The following is a 15,809-nucleotide window of genomic DNA, read 5'->3' as shown; positions in this document are numbered from 1 at the left end:
AAATATCACTTTGCCAATTCCACAAGAACTGTCTTAGCGAAAGGCTTCTTGAAGGGAAAGCTGTAACTCTGTGAGATGATTTCACAGAACACAAAGAAGTTTCTCAGAAAGCTTGTTTCTCTTTGTTATCGGAGGATATTTCCTTTGGCCCTATACACTTCAAAGGGATCCGAAATATCTGTTCTCAGATTCCACAGAAATAAGGCTAGCAAAGAGATCCACGAAATACAGATGTAACTCTGTGTGTGGAAGTCACACATCACAAGCAGTTTCTCAGAAAGCTTCTTTCCAGATTTCATCTGAGGATATTTCCTTTTCACCATAGCCATCTAAGGGCTTCCAAATATCACTTTGCCAATTCCACAACAACTGTCTTAGCGAAAGGCTTCTTGAGGGGAAAGCTGTAACTGTGTGAGATGATTTCACAGAACACAAAGAAGTTTCTCAGAAAGCTTGTTTCTCTTTGTTATCGGAGGATATTTCCTTTGACTCTATACACTTCAAAGGGATCCGAAATATCTGTTCTCAGATTCCACAGAAATAAGGCTAGGAAAGAGATCCACGAAATACAGATGTAACTCTGTGAGATGAATTAACAGAACACTAAGCAGTTTCTCAGAAAGCTTCTTTCCAGATGGCATCTGAGGATAATTCCTTTTTCACCATACCCCTCTAAGGGCTTATAAATATCACTTTGCCAATTCCACAAGAATTGTCTTAGCGAAAGGCTTCTTGAGGGGAAAGCTGTAATTCTGTGAGATGATTTCACAGAACACAAAGAAGTTTCTCAGAAAGCTTCTTTCTCTTTGTTATCGGAGGATATTTCCTTTGGCCCTGTAGACTTCAAAGGGATCCGAAATATCTGTTCTCAGATTCCACAGAAGTAAGGCTAGCAAAGAGATCCACGAAATACAGATGTAACTCTATTAGTGGAAGTCACACATCACAGAGGAGTTTCTCAGAAAGCTTCTTTCCAGATTTCATCTGAGGATATTTCCTTTTTCACCATAGCCATCTAAGGGCTTCAAATGTCACTTTGCCAATTCCAGAAGAACTGTCTTAGCGAAAGGCTTCTTGAAGGGAAAGCTGTTACTGTGTGAGATGATTTCAAAGAACACACAGAAGTTTGTCAGAAAGCTTCTTTCTCTTTGTTATCGGAGGATATTTCCTTTGGATCTATACACTTTAAAGGGAACCGAAATATCTGTTCTCAGATTCCACAGAAATAAGGCTAGCAAAGAGATCCACGAAATACAGAGGTAACACTCTAAGATGAATTCACAGAACACTAAGTAGTTTCTCAGAATGCTTCTTTCCAGATTTCATCTGAGGATATTTCCTTTTTCACCATAGCCCTCTAAGGGCTCCCAAATATCACTTTTCCAATTCCACAAGAACTGTCTTAGTGAAAGGCTTCTTGATTGGAAAGCTGTAACTCTGTGAGATGATTTCACAGAACAAAAAGAAGTTTCTCAGAAAGCTTCTTTCTCTTTGTTATCGGAGGATATTTCCTTTGGTCCTATAGACTTCGAAGGGATCCGAAATATCTGTTCTCAGATTCCACAGAAATAAGGCTAGGAAGGAGATCCACGAAATACAAAGGTAACTCTTTGAGATGAATTAACAGAACACTAAGCTGTTTCTCAGAAGGCTTCTTTCCAAATTTCACCTGAGGATATTTCCTTTTTCACCATAGCCCTTTATGGGCTTCCAAATATCACGTTGCCAATTCCACAAGAACTGTCATACTGAAAGGCTTCTTGAGGGGAAAGCTGTAACTCTGTGAGATGATTTCACAGAACACAAAGAAGTTTCTCAGAAAGGTTCCTTCTCTTTGTTATCAGAGGATATTTCCTTTGGCGCTATAGACTTCAAAGGTATCCGAAATATCTGTTCTCAGATTCCACTGATAAGGCTAGCAATGAGATCCACGAAATACAGATGTAACGCTGTGAGATGAATTAACAGAACACTAAGCAGTTTCTCAGAAAGCTTCTTTCCAGATTCCATCTGAGGATATTTCCTTTTTCACCATAGCCCTCTATGGGCTTCCAAATATCACTTTGCCAATTCCACAAGAACTGTCTTAGCGAAAGGCTTCTTGAGGGGAAAGCTGTAACTCTGTGAGATGATTTCACAGAACACAAAGTAGTTTCTCAGAAAGCTTCTTTTTCTTTGTTATCGGAGGATATTTCCTTTGGCCCTATAGACTTCAAAGGGATCCGAAATATCTGTTCTGAGATTCCACAGAAATAAGGCTAGCAAAGAGATCCACGAAATACAGATGTAACTCTGTGAGTGGAAGACACACCTCACAAGCAGTTTCTCTGAAAGCTTCTTTCCAGATTTCATCAGAGGATATTTCCTTTTCACCATAGCCCTCTATGGGCTTCCAAATATCACTTTTCCAATTCCACAAGAAATGTCTTAGCGAAAGGCTTCTTGAGGGAAGTGCTGTAACTCTGTAAGATGATTTCACAGAACACAAAGAAGTTTCTCAGAAACCTTCTTTCTCTTTGTAATCGGAGGATATTTCCTTAGGCCCTATAGACTTCAAAGGGTTCCGAAATATCTGTTCTCAGATTCCTCAGAAATAAGGCTAGCAAAGAGTTCCCCGAAATACAGGTGTAACTCTGTGAGTGGAAGTCACATATCACAAGCAGTTTCTCAGAAAGCTTCTTTCCAGATTTCATCTGAGGATATTTCCTTTTCACCATAGCCCTTTATGGGCTTCCAAATATCACTTTGCCAATTCCACAAGAACTGTCTTAGCGAAAGGCTTCTTGAAGGGAAAGCTGTAACTCTCTGAGATGATTTCACAGAACACAAAGAAGTTTCTCAGAAAGCTTCTTTCTCTTTGTTATCGGAGGATATTTCCTTTGGCCCTGTAGACTTCAAAGGGATCCGACATATCTGTTCTCAGATTCCACAGAAATAAGGCTAGCAAAGAGTTCCCCGAAATACAGATGTATCTCTGTGAATGGAAGTCACATATCACAAGTAGTTTCTCAGAAAGCTTCTTTCCAGATTTCATGTGAGGATATTTCCTTTTCACCATAGCCCTTTAAGGGGTTCCAAATATCACTTTGCCAATTCAACAAGAACTGTCTTAGCGAAAGGCTTCTTGAAGGGAAAGCTGTAACTCTGTGAGATGATTTCACAGAACACAAAGAAGTTTCTCAGAAATCTTCTTTCTCTTTGTTATCGGAGGATATTTCCTTTGGCCCTGTAGAATTCAAAGGGATCCGAAATATCTGTTCTCAGATCCCACAGAAATAAGGCTAGCAAAGAGATCCACGAAATACAGATGTAGCTCTGTGAATGGCAGTCACACATCACAGAGCAGTTTCTCAGAAAGCTTCTTTCCAGATTTCATCTGAGGATATTTCCTTTTTCACCATAGCCCTCTATGGGCTCCCAAATATCACTTTCCGATTCCACAAGAACTGTCCTAGCGAAAGGCTTCTTGAGGGGAAAGCTGTAACTCTGTGAGATGATTTCACAGAACAGAAAGAAGTTTCTCAGAAAGCTTCTTTCTCTTTTTTATCGGAGGATATTTCCTTTGGCCCTATAGACTTCAAAGGGATCCGAAATATCTGTTCTCAGATTCCACAGAAATAAGGCTAGCAAAGAGATCCACGAAATACAGATGTAACTCTGTGAGATGAATTTACAGAACACTAAGCAGTTTCTCAGAAAGCTTCTTTCCAGATTTCATCTGACGATATTTCCTTTTTCACCATAGCCATTTTTGGGCTTCCAAATATCACTTTGCCAATTCCACAAGAACTGTCTTAGCGAAAGGCTTCTTGAGGGGAAAGCTGTAACTCTGTGAGATGATTTCACAGAACACAAAGAAGTTTCTCAGAAAGCTTCTTTCTCTTTGTTATCGGAGGATATTTCCTTTGGCCCTGTAGACTTCAAAGGCATACGAAATATCTGTTCTCAGATTCCACAGAAATAAGGCTAGCAAAGAGATCCACGAAATACAGATGTAGCTCTGTGAATGGCAGTCACACATCACAGAGCAGTTTCTCAGAAAGCTTCTTTCCAGATTTCATCTGAGGATATTTCCTTTTTCACCATAGCCCTCTATGGGCTTCCAAATATCACTTTGCCAATTCCACGAGAAATGTCTTAGCGAAAGGGTTATTGAGGGGAAAGCTGTAACTCTGTTAGATGATTTCGCAGAACACAAAGAAGTTTCTCAGAAAGCTTCTTTCTCTTTGTTATCGGAGGATATTTCCATTGGCCCTATAGACTTCAAAGGGATCCGGAATATCTGTTCTCAGATTCCACTGAAATAAGGATAGCAAAGAGATCCACGAAATACAGATGTAACTCTGTGAGTTGAAGTCACACATCACAGAGCAGTTTCTCAGAAAACTTTTTTCCAGATTTCATATGAGGGTATTTCCTTTTTCAACATAGCCCTCTATGGGCATCCAAAAATCACTTTGCCAATTCCACAAGAACTGTCTTAGCGAAAGGCTTCTTGAGGGGAAAGCTGTAACTGTGTGAGATGATTTCACAGAACACAAAGAAGTTTCTCAGAATGCTTCTTTCTCTTTGTTATCGGAGGATATTTCCTTTGGCTGTATACACTTCAAAGGGATCCGAAATATCTGTTCTCAGATTCCACAGAAATAAGGCTAGGAAGAGATCCCCGATATACAGATGTAACTCTGTGAGATGAATTAACAGAACACTAAGCAGTTTCTCAGAAAGCTTCTTTCCAGATTTCATCTGAGGATAATTCCTTTTTCACCATACCCTTCTAAGGGCTTATAAATATCACTTTGCCAATTCCACAAGAACTGTCTTAGCGAAAGTCTTCTTGAGGGGAAAGCTGTAATTCTGTGAGATGATTTCACAGAACACAAAGAAGTTTCTCAGAAAGCTTCTTTCTCTTTGTTATCGGAGGATATTTCCTTTGGCCCTGTAGACTTCAAAGGGATCCGAAATATCTGTTCTCAGATTCCACAGAAGTAAGGCTAGCAATGAGATCCACGAAATACAGATGTAACTCTGTGAGATGAATTAACAGAACACTAGGCAGTTTCTCAGAAAGCTTCTTTCCAGATTTCATCTGAGGATATTTCCTTTTTCACCATAGCCATCTAAGGGCTTCAAATGTCACTTTGCCAATTCCACAATAACTGTCTTAGCGAAAGGCTTCTTGAGGGGAAAGCTGTAACTGTGTGAGATGATTTAACAGAACACACAGAAGTTTGTCAGAAAGCTTCTTTCTCTTTGATATCGGAGGATATTTCCTTTGGCCCTATACACTTTAAAGGGAACCGAAATATCTGTTCTCAGATTCCACAGAAATAAGGCTAGCAAAGAGATCCACGAAATACAGAGGTAACACTGTGAGATGAATTCACAGAACACTAAGTAGTTTCTCGGAATGCTTCTTTCCAGATTTCATATGAAGATATTTCCTTTTTCACCATAGCCCTCTAAGGGCTCCCAAATATTACATTGCCAATTCCACAAGAACTGTCTTAGTGAAAGGCTTCTTGATTGGAAAGCTGTAACTCTGTGAGATGATTTCACAGAACACAAAGAAGTTTCTCAGAAAGCTTCTTTCTCTTTGTTATCGGAGGATATTTACTTTGGTCCTATAGACTTCAAAGGGATCCGAAATATCTGTTCTCAGATTCCACAGAAATAAGGCTAGCAAGGAGAAGCACGAAATACAAAGTTAACTCTGTGAGATGAATTAACAGAACACTAAGCTGTTTCTCAGAAGGCTTCTTTCCAAATTTCACCTGAGGATATTTCCTTTTTCACCATAGCCCTTTATGGGCTTCCAAATATCACGTTGCCAATTCCACAAGAACTGTCTTAGTGAAAGGCTTCTTGAGGGGAAAGCTGTAACTCTGTTAGATGATTTCACAGAACACAAAGAAGTTTCTCAGAAAGGTCCCTTCTCTTTGTTATCAGAGGATATTTCCTTTGGCGCTATAGACTACAAAGGGATCCGAAATATCTGTTCTCAGATTCCACTGAAATAAGGCTAGCAATGAGATCCACGAAATACAGATGTAACTCTGTGAGATGAATTAACAGAACACTAGGCAGTTTCTCAGAAAGCTTCTTTCCAGATTTCATCTGAGGATATTTCCTTTTTCACCATAGCCCTCTATGGGCTTATTAATATCACTTTGCCAATTCCACAACAACTGTCGTAGCGAAAGGCTTCTTGAGGGGAAAGCTGTAACTCTGTGAGATGATTTCACAGAACACAAAGAAGTTTCTCAGAAAGCTTCTTTCTCTTTGTTATCGGAGGATATTTCCTTTGGCCCTGTAGACTTCAAAGGGATCCGAAATATCTGTTCTCAGATTCCACAGAAGTAAGGCTAGCAAAGAGATCCACGAAATACAGATGTAACTCTATTAGTGGAAGTCACACATCACAGAGGAGTTTCTCAGAAAGCTTCTTTCCAGATTTCATCTGAGGATATTTCCTTTTTCACCATAGCCATCTAAGGGCTTCAAATGTCACTTTGCCAATTCCAGAAGAACTGTCTTAGCGAAAGGCTTCTTGAAGGGAAAGCTGTAACTGTGTGAGATGATTTCACAGAACACACAGAAGTTTGTCAGAAAGCTTCTTTCTCTTTGTTATCGGAGGATATTTCCTTTGGCTCTATACACTTTAAAGGGAACCGAAATATCTGTTCTCAGATTCCACAGAAATAAGGCTAGCAAAGAGATCCACGAAATACAGAGGTAACACTCTGAGATGAATTCACAGAATACTAAGTAGTTTCTCAGAATGCTTCTTTCCAGATTTCATCTGAGGATATTTCCTTTTTCACCATAGTCCTCTAAGGGCTCCCAAATATCACTTTTCCAATTCCACAAGAACTGTCTTAGTGAAAGGCTTCTTGATTGGAAAGCTGTAACTCTGTGAGATGATTTCACAGAACAAAAAGAAGTTTCTCAGAAAGCTTCTTTCTCTTTGTTATCGGAGGATATTTCCTTTGGTCCTATAGACTTCGAAGGGATCCGAAATATCTGTTCTCAGATTCCACAGAAATAAGGCTAGGAAGGAGATCCACGAAATACAAAGGTAACTCTTTGAGATGAATTAACAGAACACTAAGCTGTTTCTCAGAAGGCTTCTTTCCAAATTTCACCTGAGGATATTTCCTTTTTCACCATAGCCCTTTATGGGCTTCCAAATATCACGTTGCCAATTCCACAAGAACTGTCATACTGAAAGGCTTCTTGAGGGGAAAGCTGTAACTCTGTGAGATGATTTCACAGAACACAAAGAAGTTTCTCAGAAAGGTTCCTTCTCTTTGTTATCAGAGGATATTTCCTTTGGTGCTATAGACTTCAAAGGTATCCGAAATATCTGTTCTCAGATTCCACTGATAAGGCTAGCAATGAGATCCACGAAATACAGATGTAACACTGTGAGATGAATTAACAGAACACTAAGCAGTTTCTCAGAAAGCTTCTTTCCAGATTTCATCTGAGGATATTTCCTTTTTCACCATAGCCCTCTATGGGCTTCCAAATATCACTTTGCCAATTCCACAAGAACTGTCTTAGCGAAAGGCTTCTTGAGGGGAAAGCTGTAACTCTGTGAGATGATTTCACAGAACACAAAGTAGTTTCTCAGAAAGCTTCTTTTTCTTTGTTATCGGAGGATATTTCCTTTGGCCCTATAGACTTCAAAGGGATCCGAAATATCTGTTCTGAGATTCCACAGAAATAAAGCTAGCAAAGAGATCCACGAAACACAGATGTAACTCTGTGAGTGGAAGACACACGTCACAAGCAGTTTCTCTGAAAGCTTCCTTCCAGATTTCATCAGAGGATATTTCCTTTTCACCATAGCCCTCTATGGGCTTCCAAATATCACTTTTCGAATTCCACAAGAAATGTCTTAGCGAAAGGCGTCTTGAGGGAAATGCTGTAACTCTGTAAGATGATTTCACAGAACACAAAGAAGTTTCTCAGAAACCTTCTTTCTCTTTGTAATCGGAGGATATTTCCTTTGGCCCTATAGACTTCAAAGGGATCCGAAATATCTGTTCTCAGATTCCTCAGAAATAAGGCTAGCAAAGAGTACCCCGAAATACAGGTGTAACTCTGTGAGTGGAAGTCACATATCACAAGCAGTATCTCAGAAAGCTTCTTTCCAGATTTCATCTGAGGATATTTCCTTTTCACCATAGCCCTTTATGGGCTTCCAAATATCACTTTGCCAATTCCACAAGAACTGTCTTAGCGAAAGGCTATTTGAAGGGAAAGCTGTAACTCTCTGAGATGATTTCACAGAACACAAAGAAGTTTCTCAGAAAGCTTCTTTCTCTTTGTTATCGGAGGATATTTCCTTTGGCCCTGTAGAATTCAAAGGTATCCGAAATATCTGTTCTCAGATCTCACAGAAATAAGGCTAGCAAAGAGATCCACGAAATACAGATGTAACTCTTTGAGTGGAAGTCACACATCACAGAGCAGTTTCTCAGAAAGCTTCTTTCCAGGTTTCATCTAAGGATATTTCCTTTTTCACCATAGCCCTCTATGGGCTCCCAAATATCACTTTCCCAATTCCACAAGAAATGTCTTAGCGAAAGGCTTCTTGAGGGGAAAGCTGTAACTCTGTGAGATGATTTCACAGAACACAAAGAAGTTTCTCAGAACGCGTCTTTCTCTTTGTTATCGGAGGATTTTTCTTTGGCCCTGTAGACTTCAAAGGGATCCGAAATATCTGTTCTCAGATTCCACTGAAATAAGGCCAGCAAAGAGATCCACGAAATACAGATGTAACTCTGTGAGATGAATTAACAGAACACTAAGCAGTTTCTCAGAAAGCTTCTTTTCAGATTACATCTAAGGATATTTCCTTTTTCACCATAGCCCTCTATGGGCTTCCAAATATCACTTTGCCAATTCCACAAGAACTGTCTTAGCGAAAGGCTTCTTGAAGGGAAAGCTGTAACTCTGTGAGATGATTTCACAGAACACAAAGAAGTTTCTCAGAAAGCTTGTTTCTCTTTGTTATCGGAGGATATTTCCTTTGGCCCTATACACTTCAAAGGGATCCGAAATATCTGTTCTCAGATTCCACAGAAATAAGGCTAGCAAAGAGATCCACGAAATACAGATGTAACTCTGTGTGTGAAAGTCACACATCACAAGCAGTTTCTCAGAAAGCTTCTTTCCAGATTTCATCTGAGGATATTTCCTTTTCACCATAGCCATCTAAGGGCTTCCAAATATCACTTTGCCAATTCCACAACAACTGTCTTAGCGAAAGGCTTCTTGAGGGGAAAGCTGTAACTGTGTGAGATGATTTCACAGAACACAAAGAAGTTTCTCAGAAAGCTTCTTTCTCTTTGTTATCGGAGGATATTTCCTTTGACTCTATACACTTCAAAGGGATCCGAAATATCTGTTCTCAGATTCCACAGAAATAAGGCTAGGAAAGAGATCCACGAAATACAGATGTAACTCTGTGAGATGAATTAACAGAACACTAAGCAGTTTCTCAGAAAGCTTCTTTCCAGATGGCATCTGAGGATAATTCCTTTTTCACCATACCCCTCTAAGGGCTTATAAATATCACTTTGCCAATTCCACAAGAATTGTCTTAGCGAAAGGCTTCTTGAGGGGAAAGCTGTAATTCTGTGAGATGATTTCACAGAACACAAAGAAGTTTCTCAGAAAGCTTCTTTCTCTTTGTTATCGGAGGATATTTCCTTTGGCCCTGTAGACTTCAAAGGGATCCGAAATATCTGTTCTCAGATTCCACAAAAGTAAGGCTAGCAAAGAGATCCACGAAATACAGATGTAACTCTATTAGTGGAAGTCACACATCACAGAGGAGTTTCTCAGAAAGCTTCTTTCCAGATTTCATCTGAGGATATTTCCTTTTTCACCATAGCCATCTAAGGGCTTCAAATGTCACTTTGCCAATTCCAGAAGAACTGTCTTAGCGAAAGGCTTCTTGAAGGGAAAGCTGTTACTGTGTGAGATGATTTCAAAGAACACACAGAAGTTTGTCAGAAAGCTTCTTTCTCTTTGTTATCGGAGGATATTTCCTTTGGATCTATACACTTTAAAGGGAACCGAAATATCTGTTCTCAGATTCCACAGAAATAAGGCTAGCAAAGAGATCCACGAAATACAGAGGTAACACTCTAAGATGAATTCACAGAACACTAAGTAGTTTCTCAGAATGCTTCTTTCCAGATTTCATCTGAGGATATTTCCTTTTTCACCATAGCCCTCTAAGGGCTCCCAAATATCACTTTTCCAATTCCACAAGAACTGTCTTAGTGAAAGGCTTCTTGATTGGAAAGCTGTAACTCTGTGAGATGATTTCACAGAACAAAAAGAAGTTTCTCAGAAAGCTTCTTTCTCTTTGTTATCGGAGGATATTTCCTTTGGTCCTATAGACTTCGAAGGGATCCGAAATATCTGTTCTCAGATTCCACAGAAATAAGGCTAGGAAGGAGATCCACGAAATACAAAGGTAACTCTTTGAGATGAATTAACAGAACACTAAGCTGTTTCTCAGAAGGCTTCTTTCCAAATTTCACCTGAGGATATTTCCTTTTTCACCATAGCCCTTTATGGGCTTCCAAATATCACGTTGCCAATTCCACAAGAACTGTCATACTGAAAGGCTTCTTGAGGGGAAAGCTGTAACTCTGTGAGATGATTTCACAGAACACAAAGAAGTTTCTCAGAAAGGTTCCTTCTCTTTGTTATCAGAGGATATTTCCTTTGGCGCTATAGACTTCAAAGGTATCCGAAATATCTGTTCTCAGATTCCACTGATAAGGCTAGCAATGAGATCCACGAAATACAGATGTAACGCTGTGAGATGAATTAACAGAACACTAAGCAGTTTCTCAGAAAGCTTCTTTCCAGATTCCATCTGAGGATATTTCCTTTTTCACCATCGCCCTCTATGGGCTTCCAAATATCACTTTGCCAATTCCACAAGAACTGTCTTAGCGAAAGGCTTCTTGAGGGGAAAGCTGTAACTCTGTGAGATGATTTCACAGAACACAAAGTAGTTTCTCAGAAAGCTTCTTTTTCTTTGTTATCGGAGGATATTTCCTTTGGCCCTATAGACTTCAAAGGGATCCGAAATATCTGTTCTGAGATTCCACAGAAATAAGGCTAGCAAAGAGATCCACGAAATACAGATGTAACTCTGTGAGTGGAAGACACACCTCACAAGCAGTTTCTCTGAAAGCTTCTTTCCAGATTTCATCAGAGGATATTTCCTTTTCACCATAGCCCTCTATGGGCTTCCAAATATCACTTTTCCAATTCCACAAGAAATGTCTTAGCGAAAGGCTTCTTGAGGGAAGTGCTGTAACTCTGTAAGATGATTTCACAGAACACAAAGAAGTTTCTCAGAAACCTTCTTTCTCTTTGTAATCGGAGGATATTTCCTTAGGCCCTATAGACTTCAAAGGGTTCCGAAATATCTGTTCTCAGATTCCTCAGAAATAAGGCTAGCAAAGAGTTCCCCGAAATACAGGTGTAACTCTGTGAGTGGAAGTCACATATCACAAGCAGTTTCTCAGAAAGCTTCTTTCCAGATTTCATCTGAGGATATTTCCTTTTCACCATAGCCCTTTATGGGCTTCCAAATATCACTTTGCCAATTCCACAAGAACTGTCTTAGCGAAAGGCTTCTTGAAGGGAAAGCTGTAACTCTCTGAGATGATTTCACAGAACACAAAGAAGTTTCTCAGAAAGCTTCTTTCTCTTTGTTATCGGAGGATATTTCCTTTGGCCCTGTAGACTTCAAAGGGATCCGACATATCTGTTCTCAGATTCCACAGAAATAAGGCTAGCAAAGAGTTCCCCGAAATACAGATGTATCTCTGTGAATGGAAGTCACATATCACAAGTAGTTTCTCAGAAAGCTTCTTTCCAGATTTCATGTGAGGATATTTCCTTTTCACCATAGCCCTTTAAGGGGTTCCAAATATCACTTTGCCAATTCAACAAGAACTGTCTTAGCGAAAGGCTTCTTGAAGGGAAAGCTGTAACTCTGTGAGATGATTTCACAGAACACAAAGAAGTTTCTCAGAAATCTTCTTTCTCTTTGTTATCGGAGGATATTTCCTTTGGCCCTGTAGAATTCAAAGGGATCCGAAATATCTGTTCTCAGATCCCACAGAAATAAGGCTAGCAAAGAGATCCACGAAATACAGATGTAGCTCTGTGAATGGCAGTCACACATCACAGAGCAGTTTCTCAGAAAGCTTCTTTCCAGATTTCATCTGAGGATATTTCCTTTTTCACCATAGCCCTCTATGGGCTCCCAAATATCACTTTCCGATTCCACAAGAACTGTCCTAGCGAAAGGCTTCTTGAGGGGAAAGCTGTAACTCTGTGAGATGATTTCACAGAACAGAAAGAAGTTTCTCAGAAAGCTTCTTTCTCTTTTTTATCGGAGGATATTTCCTTTGGCCCTATAGACTTCAAAGGGATCCGAAATATCTGTTCTCAGATTCCACAGAAATAAGGCTAGCAAAGAGATCCACGAAATACAGATGTAACTCTGTGAGATGAATTTACAGAACACTAAGCAGTTTCTCAGAAAGCTTCTTTCCAGATTTCATCTGACGATATTTCCTTTTTCACCATAGCCATTTTTGGGCTTCCAAATATCACTTTGCCAATTCCACAAGAACTGTCTTAGCGAAAGGCTTCTTGAGGGGAAAGCTGTAACTCTGTGAGATGATTTCACAGAACACAAAGAAGTTTCTCAGAAAGCTTCTTTCTCTTTGTTATCGGAGGATATTTCCTTTGGCCCTGTAGACTTCAAAGGCATACGAAATATCTGTTCTCAGATTCCACAGAAATAAGGCTAGCAAAGAGATCCACGAAATACAGATGTAGCTCTGTGAATGGCAGTCACACATCACAGAGCAGTTTCTCAGAAAGCTTCTTTCCAGATTTCATCTGAGGATATTTCCTTTTTCACCATAGCCCTCTATGGGCTTCCAAATATCACTTTGCCAATTCCACGAGAAATGTCTTAGCGAAAGGGTTATTGAGGGGAAAGCTGTAACTCTGTTAGATGATTTCGCAGAACACAAAGAAGTTTCTCAGAAAGCTTCTTTCTCTTTGTTATCGGAGGATATTTCCATTGGCCCTATAGACTTCAAAGGGATCCGGAATATCTGTTCTCAGATTCCACTGAAATAAGGATAGCAAAGAGATCCACGAAATACAGATGTAACTCTGTGAGTTGAAGTCACACATCACAGAGCAGTTTCTCAGAAAACTTTTTTCCAGATTTCATATGAGGGTATTTCCTTTTTCAACATAGCCCTCTATGGGCATCCAAAAATCACTTTGCCAATTCCACAAGAACTGTCTTAGCGAAAGGCTTCTTGAGGGGAAAGCTGTAACTGTGTGAGATGATTTCACAGAACACAAAGAAGTTTCTCAGAATGCTTCTTTCTCTTTGTTATCGGAGGATATTTCCTTTGGCTGTATACACTTCAAAGGGATCCGAAATATCTGTTCTCAGATTCCACAGAAATAAGGCTAGGAAGAGATCCCCGATATACAGATGTAACTCTGTGAGATGAATTAACAGAACACTAAGCAGTTTCTCAGAAAGCTTCTTTCCAGATTTCATCTGAGGATAATTCCTTTTTCACCATACCCTTCTAAGGGCTTATAAATATCACTTTGCCAATTCCACAAGAACTGTCTTAGCGAAAGTCTTCTTGAGGGGAAAGCTGTAATTCTGTGAGATGATTTCACAGAACACAAAGAAGTTTCTCAGAAAGCTTCTTTCTCTTTGTTATCGGAGGATATTTCCTTTGGCCCTGTAGACTTCAAAGGGATCCGAAATATCTGTTCTCAGATTCCACAGAAGTAAGGCTAGCAATGAGATCCACGAAATACAGATGTAACTCTGTGAGATGAATTAACAGAACACTAGGCAGTTTCTCAGAAAGCTTCTTTCCAGATTTCATCTGAGGATATTTCCTTTTTCACCATAGCCATCTAAGGGCTTCAAATGTCACTTTGCCAATTCCACAATAACTGTCTTAGCGAAAGGCTTCTTGAGGGGAAAGCTGTAACTGTGTGAGATGATTTAACAGAACACACAGAAGTTTGTCAGAAAGCTTCTTTCTCTTTGATATCGGAGGATATTTCCTTTGGCCCTATACACTTTAAAGGGAACCGAAATATCTGTTCTCAGATTCCACAGAAATAAGGCTAGCAAAGAGATCCACGAAATACAGAGGTAACACTGTGAGATGAATTCACAGAACACTAAGTAGTTTCTCGGAATGCTTCTTTCCAGATTTCATATGAAGATATTTCCTTTTTCACCATAGCCCTCTAAGGGCTCCCAAATATTACATTGCCAATTCCACAAGAACTGTCTTAGTGAAAGGCTTCTTGATTGGAAAGCTGTAACTCTGTGAGATGATTTCACAGAACACAAAGAAGTTTCTCAGAAAGCTTCTTTCTCTTTGTTATCGGAGGATATTTACTTTGGTCCTATAGACTTCAAAGGGATCCGAAATATCTGTTCTCAGATTCCACAGAAATAAGGCTAGCAAGGAGAAGCACGAAATACAAAGTTAACTCTGTGAGATGAATTAACAGAACACTAAGCTGTTTCTCAGAAGGCTTCTTTCCAAATTTCACCTGAGGATATTTCCTTTTTCACCATAGCCCTTTATGGGCTTCCAAATATCACGTTGCCAATTCCACAAGAACTGTCTTAGTGAAAGGCTTCTTGAGGGGAAAGCTGTAACTCTGTTAGATGATTTCACAGAACACAAAGAAGTTTCTCAGAAAGGTCCCTTCTCTTTGTTATCAGAGGATATTTCCTTTGGCGCTATAGACTACAAAGGGATCCGAAATATCTGTTCTCAGATTCCACTGAAATAAGGCTAGCAATGAGATCCACGAAATACAGATGTAACTCTGTGAGATGAATTAACAGAACACTAGGCAGTTTCTCAGAAAGCTTCTTTCCAGATTTCATCTGAGGATATTTCCTTTTTCACCATAGCCCTCTATGGGCTTATTAATATCACTTTGCCAATTCCACAACAACTGTCTTAGCGAAAGGCTTCTTGAGGGGAAAGCTGTAACTCTGTGAGATGATTTCACAGAACACAAAGAAGTTTCTCAGAAAGCTTCTTTCTCTTTGTTATCGGAGGATATTTCCTTTGGCCCTGTAGACTTCAAAGGGATCCGAAATATCTGTTCTCAGATTCCACAGAAGTAAGGCTAGCAAAGAGATCCACGAAATACAGATGTAACTCTATTAGTGGAAGTCACACATCACAGAGGAGTTTCTCAGAAAGCTTCTTTCCAGATTTCATCTGAGGATATTTCCTTTTTCACCATAGCCATCTAAGGGCTTCAAATGTCACTTTGCCAATTCCAGAAGAACTGTCTTAGCGAAAGGCTTCTTGAAGGGAAAGCTGTAACTGTGTGAGATGATTTCACAGAACACACAGAAGTTTGTCAGAAAGCTTCTTTCTCTTTGTTATCGGAGGATATTTCCTTTGGCTCTATACACTTTAAAGGGAACCGAAATATCTGTTCTCAGATTCCACAGAAATAAGGCTAGCAAAGAGATCCACGAAATACAGAGGTAACACTCTGAGATGAATTCACAGAATACTAAGTAGTTTCTCAGAATGCTTCTTTCCAGATTTCATCTTAGGATATTTCCTTTTTCACCATAGTCCTCTAAGGGCTCCCAAATATCACTTTTCCAATTCCACAAGAACTGTCTTAGTGAAAGGCTTCTTGATTGGAAAGCTGTAACT

The sequence above is a fragment of the Macaca nemestrina genome, chromosome 7 (assembly GCF_043159975.1).
Source record: "Macaca nemestrina isolate mMacNem1 chromosome 7, mMacNem.hap1, whole genome shotgun sequence".
In the NCBI taxonomy this organism is placed as follows: domain Eukaryota; kingdom Metazoa; phylum Chordata; class Mammalia; order Primates; family Cercopithecidae; genus Macaca; species Macaca nemestrina.
The sequence above is the reverse complement of the archived record's forward strand: the minus strand, read 5'-3'. Positions refer to the sequence as shown.